Here is a 12,219-nt window from a genome sequence, read left to right on the forward strand (position 1 = left end):
GTCAAGAAGGACACATAGAAATAGAATCAGGGAAAGGATTTTGCTTTCGGGTTTGATAATTACGGAGACCAAAACAGAAGAAAATAGCTAAATTAGCATATTTTTTAATCAAAATTATTAATAAATAATGAAAGTCATATAGGGAGAGGGACGGAGAATTATTTCAGTAGTCACACAAGTCAAACATTGCAAGAAAAGTGAATATAAATACCTTCATTAACTATAAATGAATTACAACAGAACTTTCACAGTGGATAATCGGAGAGCATAAAATTCCCACTTCATTCATATGCAGAGGGTTCACGGTATTCAGTCAAAAATATCCTGTGCTCACATACAATCGAGAATTAAAGAGAGAGAGAGAGAGAGAGAGAGAGAGAGAGAGAGAGAGAGAGAGAGAGAGAGAGAGAGAGATGGGAATTTGTTTTAGATTTTATATATCTAGTCTGAAATTTTGTATTACGATTGTTTTGGGAATGATAACTTTTTTAAATATAATCGATTATTTTTATAATTTTTTCAGCGAAGTTTGCCTTAAAGAAGGTCTTTCTCCAAGATATTATTATTATTATTATTATTATTATTATTATTATTATTATTATTATTATTATTATTATTATTATTATTATTATTATTAAAAAAATACTCATAGCACCATGAGTCTTAAAATGGAGAAGCAAATCCACAGTTATGTATATGTACATGTATTTAAAGATAAATCAGTATAGATAGCTTTAGGGAACTTGTTCGATTCCCCTTTTCAAGTTTCAAGTTCCCGAAAGCTATCTATATTGATTTATCTTTAAATATATGTACATATACATAACTGTGGATTTTCTTCTCCATTATTATTATTATTATTATTATTATTATTATTATTATTATTATTATTATTATTATTATTATTATTATTACAGTACATGAATACCCTTTTATATAAAAGTTTCATAACCGAATCAACCGTATTACCTTTACAAACTTTTTCCAATGAAGCATACATCAAAGGAATGTCCTTACAATGGTTTTATATTTTTTTAGAAACCTGTTAATGAGATTTTAATTGAGATCTGGAGGATCTGGGTAAACTTTTATGATTATTGTTTTTTATTTTTTTAATTGCTGGAAAATGATAAAAATGTGAAGAAAACTTCTATATAATCCAAAATATATCTCACTTCAGTATACCTTATTATAACTGAAGCTATCATTTCTTTATACTTTATACAACTAAAGATATACCGGACGTCAATATTCTCAACATGATTCAAGAATTACTACTTATTAGACTTTTATTTAATATAATATGCACCTCATTACCATACTTTAAATAATTTAGACATATATACATCAATTTATTATAATACAAATAACTGAAGATGTACCCCATTCCAATATATTTAATTGAAGGCATACCTCATCTCATTCTTGATATGATTTTAACATGGCCTTTCATATGCATTAATGCAGCCAATCATTGCAGGACTTTCGATCATTTCCGTGAAATTCTAATATCTCTGGCTGATTCATTCAAATATTTCTCCAGTTTATTCAAGTCTCTTAAGCTATTTTCATTTCGAAGTCTTTTGTTCATCAGTTATAATGACAGTCATGTGCAAGCACTATTGTTTAATCAGAATATTAATTTTCATTAAAATTAAATACATTTATGCTCTCTCTCTCTCTCTCTCTCTCTCTCTCTCTCTCTCTCTCTCTCTCTCTCTCTCTCTCGTTATTGAATGCTTTATGGTATCGCTAACCTTTATTCGTAAGTATACGATATACATGTGAAATTCTCTCTCTCTCTCTCTCTCTCTCTCTCTCTCTCTCTCTCTCTCCTTCTTCTTCTTCGCCTCCTTCTTCGTCTTCTTTAATGCGACCGTAGCTTTCCCACGAAGTCGGGATGTAAAATCTCCGGGTAATATTCTTCCCTCTCTTCCAAAGTTTCCTCGTAAACGTTCCTCGGAAAAGACGTTAATGTAGCAAAATGTTGATTTTATTAAGGAAAAGTTGGAGTCTGCCGCCTTACTACGTGACGAAAGAATCCACGTATAAGCAACTGGCCTCGTCTGCTCAAACGTTTAATTCAAACAGGCTTATGAAATATGGTAATGTCGTCGGTGTTTTTTTGAGTGTGTCAGAATGTATAACTTGATGTAATGTTCTCCTTTTTTTTTTTTTTTACAAGGGTCTACTTTACTAAATGGCAGAAGAATCGTGATAAAAGCATGTTATATGAGGTTATGAGTTACGGTTATCAAGATGATATAAATATATATATATATATATATATATATATATATATATATATATATATATATATATATATATACATATATATACATATATATATATATATATATATATATATATATATATATATATATATATATATATATATATATATATATATATATATATATATATATATATATATATATATATATATATATATATATATATATATATATATATATATATATATATATATATATATATATATATATATATATATATATATATATGTATAAATATATATATATATATATATATATATATATATATATATATATATATATATATTTATTTATAATAGCTGATGTACCCGTCGTTGCTCAGGATAAAAAGGGGCATGCCGTCCGTGATGACAACCCCTACAGGGTGGATTATGCAATCACTTTCGGAGTAAGTAATCACTTGGGATCATCGCAGTCTTATACAACCGGCTCCCGGCATGGCACACACTTATAGGAAAGATGTTCGACTGTTAAAATTTAACGCATGGTTCAAAAGGATAAAATACAATAAGAATGGAGCTTGTGATACTATATTTACATATGACATAAGATACATGATATGAATTACAATTGTTATAAATTTTGAAGTGCCTCGTGATACACAACATGTTTCGTCCTGCCATTGTGTGTGCAAATAAATAGATTATTGGGATTGCCAACTCTCGAGCACCCTACATACTGAGGACTAAGAAGTCCGGGCCGGGTCAAGGCATCGCTAGTCGATTTCTAGTATACACTTCGCTTTGCTCCAAATAAATTCATTCACATAAAAATAAACATAAAAATTACCTTGGGTGTGTCGTCAATGTAGAAAAAATCACTTGTGATAAAGTAACAATCAAACAATTCTACTGAGAATTCTTTGTTGTTATCAAATTCGCGTCCAATAAATTTTTGTTATGGGATAGATGGCAAGAGGCCTTATACAGCCGTAGTGGCCCGTGCATGTTGAGACCTGCATCGATTTCATCATGTTAGCACGCATCCAGACTAATCCAGATCTGTCCAGATGCTTCGTGACTGGGTCATGCTTGAACTTGCAGGCCAGGCTCTCGCCATGTTACCAGGATTATTTTAGCACAATTTTGGATAATAGCTGTGATATTTTTAATACTATTTTTAACACTTTAAAATTTCCAACCGGTTAAAAAAAATTAGTTCGGCATCAAGCTGGACGATCATCTAAGGCCTACCAATGGGGACTCCTGCTTATTAGAACCTGCATAGATTTCATCATGTTTGCATGCTTGATCACTGGTCACGTTTGAACTTGCAGACCAGGCTTATCTCGTGTTACCAGACTTATTTTAGCGTATTCTTGTATGTAACCTACGATAATTTTGCTTACTCGGCGGGTAAGCATACCAGTAATTGGCTGCCGCCGTGTGAAAAAAATCGTACTCGACGTTTGCTTTATTCTGTTCCTTCTACCATTTCGCCCTTCTCCCATTCCCCACCCCATCACCACCATTTCCCCCTCGTAGAACTCAGTTCCTACATTCCCCTCTTACTCCCCAGTTACTCCCCAGTCCTTAGCCTTCCCCTCACTCCCTCCCTCTCATCCCATTCCTGCCCTCTCCTATTTTCCCTCCATATCCCCATTATTTCTCAGTATCTCCCCATTTATGTGGAACTTTCATAATGCACTTGGTACTATTAACCTGTGTTTTGAATTTCAACATTATAGGCAAAATAATAAGAAAGTTATATTGAGGACGGGGGGGCATAGGGGGTCACCCAGTGCCCCAAACGTTCTTACAGTAATTTATAAAAAAATGCGATTGGTGTCAGTAACCCTTGCTTTAAATTTGACCGAAATCGGCCCCAAAGCAAGAAAGTTATATTTAAGGGGGGTCCCCCCCAGGGCCCCCGAACGGTTTGATAACTATTTTGAAGTAATGCAATTAGCACTACTAGCCTACGTTTCAAATTTGAACCAAATCGGCCCAAAACTAAGAGTTACATTGGGGGTGGGGGTTTGAAGTAATAACTTTTTAGGGGGGAGTTATATGTCTTTAAGAAAATCTAATTTAGCCTACGTTCGAACCCTATGTTAGCTTAACCTCTGTGCCAGATTTCATACTGATCGGTTCACTGGTGTAGATGTTCCCTTGGAACAAATAAAGAAACAAACAGCGAAACAGACGTGTTTTCCCATTTATATATTATAGATAGATATATATATATAGTTGATGATGATGATGGTTAATATTATTACTACTGTTATTATAAACGAGCAAGAGTGCATTTCATATTCCATGACATTGCATTTAGTTTGGAACCCTTGGTGACAGAGAAAATGCCCGATTAATTTCGGAAAACTCCGGCACTTGGTATAACCGCTTTCATGTAAACAACGATTGGATAATAAAGACTACTGAATGACGGGTTTTTAAGAAGCCATTTAAAAACGGTGACTAAATGAAACTTTTCATCATCTTGTTTATGATTTATAGAGATGTGACCTTTCATCAATTTTTATAACGAGCACAAACTGTTGTTGCAATAGTTGCTAGCCAGAGTGTTCTATTTTGTACTGTATTGCAAGGAGAGAGTAAAATTCTGTCAAAGTCGTTTAGTAAATATTCATTGTTTCACTGTTTAGATCATGCTGCACAGTGAAGCAACAGCGGCTTTGTAAGCTGATGCGGTGTTTCCAAGGCGAAGGACTTACATTCTAAAGGGAAGCGTACCCATTGTCAGAGGCTATAGGGCTTATTCTTTTAACCAGTAACCATACTTTAAGAATTAAGGCGTTATGGTTAGTATATATATATATATATATATATATATATATATATATATATATATATATATATATATATATATATATATATATATGTACATGCATTCACACACATATACATGTGTGTGTATGTGTGTATGTATGTATGCAGTGCAGGTATGTATGTATGTATGTATGTAAGTGTTTATGCATACATATATATCGCCTTTACTGAGCAAGAGGAAGCTCTTGCACTATTTTGTTTCAATATCTCTCTCTCTCTCTCTCTCTCTCTCTCTCTCTCTCTCTATATATATATATATATATATATATATATATATATATATATATATATATATATATATATATATATATATATATATATTATATATATATATATATATATATATATATATATATATATATATATATATATATATATATATATATATATATATATATATATATATATATATATATATATATATATATATATATATATATATATATGTGTGTGTGTGTGTAAAGTAAGAGAGAGAGAGAGCTGATACTGTTAAGTAACGTTCTTCATTCTATTCGATCTTTCCTTCGAATTCCTGTTCATCCCTTCGGCATTTCCTCCAAATCATCGTCAAAAGGGAGAAAATCCCTATTTGTCCTTCGGTTCTGGAAAAGCGCCTTTCGTGTGATCGGCTCCTCAGAGGTCGAATGTAACGGACCCATCGCTCGAAGGATAAGGGAATTGTAGGATTTTCTAAGAATGTGACGAAAAATAACTCTCAAAATATTTTTCCCTGATCCTTTGATTTTGCCGACAAGGTCTTTTTTTTTTGTCGAATACAGGAGAAGGAGAGAGAGAGAGAGAGAGAGAGAGAGAGAGAGAGAGAGAGAGAGAGAGAGAGAGAGAGAGAGCGAGCCTATAATATATTTCCGTCGAAATGATTTTTCCATCTTAACGTCTCGTTATATCTGCATGAGAAATTCTACCAAGCAGTCGTCTTTGACAGTATAGTTCATTAGTATTTTTCTTTTAATAAGTTTACTTTAATAAAAATTGCCAATTCTAAACACATGACAGGACGAAAATAGTAAGAATAAAATGGAGAATAAGAGCGTTCGCTGCACAGAAAAGAAATGTAGAAAATTACTCCGAAAAAAGAGAAATATAATGCTGAGCTTTTTATCTAAAATTACAAAAGGCCATAATAAAGATAGAAAGATAGATAAGGGGGCGATGTTATATTTCTTTTGAAATGATGAAGGGAGAAAGTGTTTCTATATTTCTTTGGAAATGAGAGAGAGAGAGAGAGAGAGAGAGAGAGAGAGAGAGAGAGAGAGAGAGAGAGAGTGAGAGAGAGGGTATTCCGCTTAAAATTCTCATTTTAATATGTATTGAACGTTTTTTGGAGATATTTTTAAAGGAAAAAATACAATTTAAAACTGAAAATTAAAGAATGAGGGAAGGATAGAAAGGATTAAATGAAAAGGAAACTGAATGAAAGATGAATTATAAAAAGAGATATCCAGATTTCTAAGTAATCTTTCCTCGGTATAAAATCTCAGGGCGGGGGGAGGAAAAAGAGAGACAGCAGGGAAAAATGGTAATATCTCCTTTTTCAAAAATATCCCGTCTACGTAAAAATATTCTATTATTCATTTAGAACTAACTGAACTTTTATCAAGGTCGTACTTTTACCCATCACTTGTAACATTTTTCGTTTATTAAGCATAAAGTTTCCTATTTTCTGAATATTGATTATTAAACAGAATAATGTTTCCTTAATAGTTGTCGTGAACAGGGCCCTGAATTTTTTTGTTTTCTGTAAAAGAAAACTGTTGAGATGGCTATTTGTATGTCCGCCCGGACTTTTTCTGTCCGCCCTCAGTTCTTAAAAAACTACTGAGGCTAGAGGGCTACAAATTGGTAGGTTCATCATCCACCCTCCAATCATCAAACATACCAAATTGCAGCCCTCTAGCCTCAGTAATTTTGATTTTATCTAAGGTTAAAGTTATCCATGATAGTGCGTCTGACACCGCTACAGGTACCAACAACACAGGTCACCATCGGGCCGTGGCTGAAAGTTTCATAGGCCGCGGATGAAATTTTATTGGCCATGGCTGAGAGTTTCATACAACATTATGCGCTGTGCAGAAAACTCGATTGCGCTGAAGAAACTTCGGCAAATTTTTTACTTGTTTTTTTTTTCTGTATAACTTCAACTTGCACTCCATGACATCTATGAGACATCGAGTTTGCTGTTTTTGCTTTGAATCCCATGCTTGATTGGTTGTAATATATATATATATATATATATATATATATATATATATATATATATATATATATATTTAATTATTAATTGTTGTTGGTACTGAGGTGGGAAGGAATTGTCATTTTACTTAGTCGTTTCTTACACCGAGGATGGAGATTGTCAGAAGCATGAAATCATACAAGTTACTTCATTGTAGTTGTCCACTAAACAGCATATATCCTTCCCTCCACGCCCCCTCCCCCCAAAAAAGAAAAAACTTACCAGAATCAAACAGGAAATGGATTAGCCTACTTTGATGTTTTTGCTTTGTGTCTCAGAAGACCCGTAACTTTGTGGTAACCATGATAGTCATCGATGGTACTAAAATCTGTCCAGCAATAATGACTGAATGGATTACTATTAAATGTTATTTTCAAAAACATTGAAAGGGAAAGCTCATCTATTAAACAGTTTTTTATTATTATTATTATTATTATTATTATTATTATTATTATTATTATTATTATTATTATTATTATCCTGAATGTCAACTCATGCATAAGGAAACCAGCCTTAAAGACAGACAAGCACCCCCAAACAAATGTCAGTATGGGAAAAGTAGTAGAGAAACACAAACAAATAGTAATTGTTAAGTTCAAACTTTAATAACACGTGAATAAAGAATTTCCTTAACCTTATTCTGACTGTCAGCGTTTAAAAAGAGCTCCAGCTATCCCCCGTGAAATGACACACATGACCTCTATCCTGGGAAGTCGATGTGCGGGAATGATAAAACTTTCAGCCTCATGAACGCGTCCAGATGCACCATACCCGGATACCAAATGAACGCGGCCAGGTCCATTAAATCAAGATAAGAAGCTTTGAGGCGTCAGATTACGAGGTCTTTTAGGACATTTCTTTAGAAACTTTCATCCTAGACGCTGATTTGACTTGGGTTATATATATATATATATATATATATATATATATATATATATATATATATATATATATATATATATATATATATATATATATACTATTCCCAGAAAGGTTGTCACATGTATTTTTAGACTAGCAATTTGGAATAGAATGGTCTGTTCACAAAATTGGTAGTAGTCTTGTGCTACAGAAAAACTTCCCATGGATAAAGGTATGTTTCATGAATTTAGAAAACGAAATTACACTTTAAAATTCATTAAAAAGGACACATTAGTCGCAAACAAACCAATATACACTAAAATTAGCGGGAAAAAGTAATCTTTACTTCCATTCATGTTTCACATCTGAACCTTTTTCTCAGACATATCAGCAATTCAAACACATGTTCATAAATTACAGTAACGTTTGTTTACATATCTACAGAGTCAACAGCGGGTATGACCTTAGCGAGCAGCAATAATGACCACCAGCCGGCATGGCATGCTGTCCACCAGCTGTACAAGGTTCTCAGCAGGTATCCTGTCCCATTCTTCCAAGAGACACCGACCTAATTCTCTATGGGTGGATGGCTGGTTCTGGTTGTTCCTTTGTCTAATTGCACGGCCCAATTGATCCCATAAATGTTCTATGGGGTTGAGATCTGGGCTCAGTGCAGGCTGCCTAAGGACGTTCACATCCTGTCCTTCAAGGTAAGTAGTCACTACACGTGCTCGATGGGCAGGGGCATTGTCGTCTTGTTACTGGATTTTATTGTCAAACACACCACGAGCCCATGGACGAAGGTTATGATCCAGCAACTGACTGTACGCGTCACCGGTCACGTTTCGATCCAGAATGACAAGCTGTCTCTTGCCATCTGCACAAATGGCACTCCACACATGGACAGATCCACCACGTCCAGCAACTGGAGCTTGTACACACTGGTCCCTGAGACGTTCTCCAGCCTGTCTGCTTACACGCCTCCTAGCATCTACCGGAAACAGCAGAAATCTGGACTCATCTCCAAAAATCACATGGTGCCAGTGTTGTACAGTCAGATTCCGGTGTTGACAGCCCAAGCCAGACGGTCTCTTTTATGTTTGGGGGTGAGCTTTGGCCTCACAGCTCCGGGCTCTGTAACCTATCGGTACCAATCTACGATTCACTGTTCTGATAATGCCCTGGTCCTTACCTTGAAGGACAGGATGTGAACATTCTTAGGCAGCCTGCACTGGGACCAGATCTCAACCTCATAGAACATTTATGGGATCAATTGGGCCGTGCAATTAGACAAAGGAACAACCATCCATCCATCCATAGAGAATTAGATCAGGGTCTCTTGGAAGAATGGGACAGGATGCCTGCTGAGAACCTTTACAGCTGTTGGACAGCATGACATGCCGGCTGGTGGCCATTATTGCTGCTCGCTAAGGCATACCCGCTATTGACTCTATAGATATGTAAATAAAGGTTATTGTAATTTGTGTACATATGTTTGACTTGCTGATATGTCTGAGAAAAAGGTTCAGATGTGAAACATGAATGGAAGTAAAGATTACTTTTTCCTGCTAATTTTCGTGTATATTGGTTTGTTTGCGACTAATGTGTCCTTTGTAATGAATTTTAAAGTGCAATTTCGTTTCTAATTCATGAAATATACCTTCATCTATTGGAAGGTTTTCTGTAGCACAAGACTACTACCAAATTTGTGAACAGACCATTTTCTATTCCAATTTTTTCGTCTAAAAATGCATGTGACAACCTTTTTTTGGGAATGGTATATATTTATATATATATATATATATATATATATATATATATATATATATATATATATATATATATATATATATATATATATATATACACACCTTTTTACCTTTTGTAAGTGATGTGATGGCACCAGAAGATTAGAGTTTTATTTGTTTACAAATCTTCAGTGATGAGGTTGGTAGCCCTAGGCCTTTGTTCTCCACTGTAGCAATTGTTAGTATCTTGCTTATACACACACACACATATATGTATATATAAATATATATATAAATATATATATATATATATATATATATATATATATATATATATATATATATATATATATAAAGCACACAGATATATATATTCTCTAGACCTTACAGATACGCGGAAATCCTGTTTTGTAAATGGTACAGAATCTGCTTCTATGACATTGTAAAAAAAAAAGGGGGAAACAAAAAGAGGAATTTTGCCGTAGATCTGAAGGGAAACTATTTCACATTTCCATTTATGGCTTTGTCCTTCAACCGTGAGCGCAGGAATTTCCTTTTCCTTTGACGAAAGCGAGTGTCAATTACCGTAAATGGTATTCCAGAAAAAAATGCCTTTTATTGAAAAAATAGTTTTTTAAATCATTATAATACATTTCAATGATTTTTTGGTTGTTTGGATGAATCTGGCTAATTAAAATAAAGGGTCATTGCTTAAGACGGTTCGTAGATTTGATAAATTGTTGAAGGTTTTAAGAAGACCGGTGTAGACCTCGGGACTCTGACCAACCAACAGAGCTGAATTTCAAAGAACATGCTCCTCGTGGAAATGTATGCTGATTTATTTTCAACAATTTTGTTTGAATATTTTGATGCAGGAAAACAAAGTATATTTATATAAATAAACAATTGATTCAAATGGGTATTTTCTAAGGAGATATAAAGAAGCATAAATATATTTAAGCTTTCAACTAAATACAAATTAGTAATATTTTTAAAATTAAATACGTTAATAACAATAATCGCAGATGAATATGACCTCTGTCTGTTTAATTATCTCCTTATTCAAAACAACTGAAATATAACCGTGCCTAGAAATATGCATCAGACCCTACTAGATCATATATATATATTTTTTTACTGGAAGTAATTTTACTTTACATGCAAAGAAGCCTTTTCGTATTCCAGAGAAAAATCAAAATCAAGTTCTTGCAGGAAAGATATCTCTAACCTTAATCCATATATTAAGTTCAAATAATGTCTCATTTTCTTTTTAAAGTGGACCGTTAGCAAACTAATATATATATTTTAGGATCTATTTCCTTTTCGAATAAAAATGATTGAGAAGTAGATACATAATGCTTTGGAAACACTACATTGGCATTTAAAACTAAAAACAGACATCATGGAAAATGTAATTGAAGCAAACACATGAAGCAGAAATAAATTAAATAATAAACAAAGAAAAGGCTAAGAGAAAAGATGACGAAAGAATAAATTTTGTTCCGTGCAAAATCAAAACACAGAATCAAACTCTGTAAGAAAGAAAGAATGATCAGTTGGTGGAATAAAATCTTCCAGACCGAAGCACATAACCCCTGGAAACTGGATGGAGACCGTGGTGGAAATACAGGTCTGGATTGCAGACAGACTCTGACAGGAAAAATGACAGAATGGACGAGTCCTGGGGGAAACTCGGTAAGGGCAAAACCTCGAAGAGTAACTGCACAAATATCCTTTTGAATCCCGCTTGAAAAATACCCCTCGGGCAAAATGGGTCATTCGGAATACTAATTCTCTAAGCCGAAGGACGTTTGCTTTTTGAGGCTAAAGGAGGTAAGAGATGAAAGAGTAACGTATTCACACACGCATTTACCTGTATATGCAGTTGGCTTAGGAAACTCTGGACAGTTTTCATTTTAAAAAAATGTATGTTTTTAAGGGCAAAAAAGGAACTGGAGTCTTTATTATAAAATGGCATGCACTTGTTCACAGACTACATACGGAATCACAAACATATTCGCATAGGTAAACTAATGTATTTGTAATTACTTTGCACATACTAACATATAATGAGTACATGTAGATGATACGAGCTGTTCTGTACTGGTTATATTTCTGGAATACATGTTTGCATGTTAATGCTTGGGTATATCCAAATTTGCACGCATCACCATGTAAATAAATATTGATAGTTCTTTTATGAGTGTAAACAGATATTTACTTAAATGTATATACGTACATTTGTGTTGAGAGAGAGAGAGAGAGAGAGAGAGAGA

At 33.7% G+C, this 12,219-nt stretch overlaps 1 pseudogene; it reads left to right on the forward strand.

Annotated features, from left to right (window-relative positions):
• Nucleotides 1-8,691: 8,691 nt before the first annotated feature.
• The window catches only part of LOC136844025 (NADH-ubiquinone oxidoreductase chain 1-like), a 22,448-nt pseudogene continuing 18,920 nt past the window's right edge, over nucleotides 8,692-12,219 (forward strand).

The sequence above is a fragment of the Macrobrachium rosenbergii genome, chromosome 12 (assembly GCF_040412425.1).
Source record: "Macrobrachium rosenbergii isolate ZJJX-2024 chromosome 12, ASM4041242v1, whole genome shotgun sequence".
NCBI lineage: Eukaryota > Metazoa > Arthropoda > Malacostraca > Decapoda > Palaemonidae > Macrobrachium > Macrobrachium rosenbergii.